Genomic DNA, 1,524 nt, shown 5'->3' on the forward strand with positions numbered 1-1,524 from the left:
AAAGTTTTGGAAACGTGTGCATAGAGGACCACTGATTGAAAGGGCCTCAAATGTCACGTGCAAAAAGACGTGGACAGGGATGTATGGGGACCAACCAGAGTCATCCAGTCTAGTCCAATGAGCTATCGCGTTCTGCTGCTTGCCTATTGGTTGTTACGCTGGCGTGGATTTGGATGAGCCAATGAATGGGAAATTTCAACTAAGACAGTTTTTGTCACCCACCGTGACAGCACTGAAATCGTTGCTGAAATAACAACCAAATCTGAATGAGAAGGAAGCGTTGCTTTAGCCTAGAGATATATATATATATAACGATAACTCGGCTCTATGGTTCCACCCATTGTGAAGAGTTCCACTCGAAGTTACGTCTTCACTATTGCCGATGTGAATGGAACCTTAGTAGCATGTTGCAAAAAAACTGCCGTGCATGCATTATAATATCCTGTTGGTTAAACTAAGTGAAATGAAGAAGAATTTTGAAGGGAAAATATGTCTGGACCACCGACAACCAAAATTGAGTGAAATTTCGTAATGCACTACTCATAAGGTTGCTGAAAATCCATCGACAGCCCACGACCGGCTTCGCCCTTCTTGGGGTTCATCAGGTAGGCTCAGTCCCCGAGTTTTTGTCAACCTTATGTTCTACTTGAAACCATATTGCAAGAAATTAGCGAATATACACTCATTTGCAAACTAATTTGGTTTTGTGAGAGACTCACCTTGAAACATCACAAACGAGAGATTCAGCTGGGTTCCAGGTGAGTCTCTCGCAAAACCAAATTAGTTTGCAAATGAGCGTATTTCGTTGAATGAAATCTCTTTTTGACATTACCTCGAGAACATGAGCCTTTGCTTTCACAGTTCTAAGAGTCTGACTTTTCAAGTACTGATTTTCGACCTAAAATGCTGTTTATCCGTGAACCACGTCACAAAGGTGTCAGTTTTTGGTCTTCTCAACTGTTAATGCTTTTACTTGTAAGTTCTGATATAACCAGTGTTAGTTCACTTGAAAATTCAGAAAATTCAGGTTTCACTGAGCGTAGAGGGATGATTTTCCACCGCAGGAAGCGAGTTTTGACCGGAAGTTAACAGTGGAACAATATCGTAACGTGTATCCCCATTTAGTATCTTCTGTTGGTGGTGGAAAGTTCAATTAGATATTTGAAAAGGTGAAAGGAAGAGATCCAAACTCAGTGTGGACCCCTGAGCAACACACCCACCAGGCTGGTTCCTGGTAATGCGTTGAAATATTGTTAACTCAGGTGTACTCACTGGCAGCTGAACAGGTGGATGCCGGTCTGTTTGTCGAGTCTTGTAATTGTATTGCAAGCGTTTCGTCACCATTCGGAAAGGTCTCATCTGTTAGCCGAGCCACCTAACCAACTACCAATCATGCCTCTTCATAGTACGCTTACCCGAAAGTCTGCACATAGGTGAACAATGCATCAGCAGAAGCAGATTTTAGTGTCCGTCTTGTGGAGTTGGGATATCATAACAATATTATGAAGAGAAAAGCAGAAGCCT

The sequence above is a fragment of the Opisthorchis viverrini genome (genome assembly GCF_000715545.1).
Source record: "Opisthorchis viverrini unplaced genomic scaffold opera_v5_29, whole genome shotgun sequence".
Taxonomy (NCBI): domain Eukaryota; kingdom Metazoa; phylum Platyhelminthes; class Trematoda; order Opisthorchiida; family Opisthorchiidae; genus Opisthorchis; species Opisthorchis viverrini.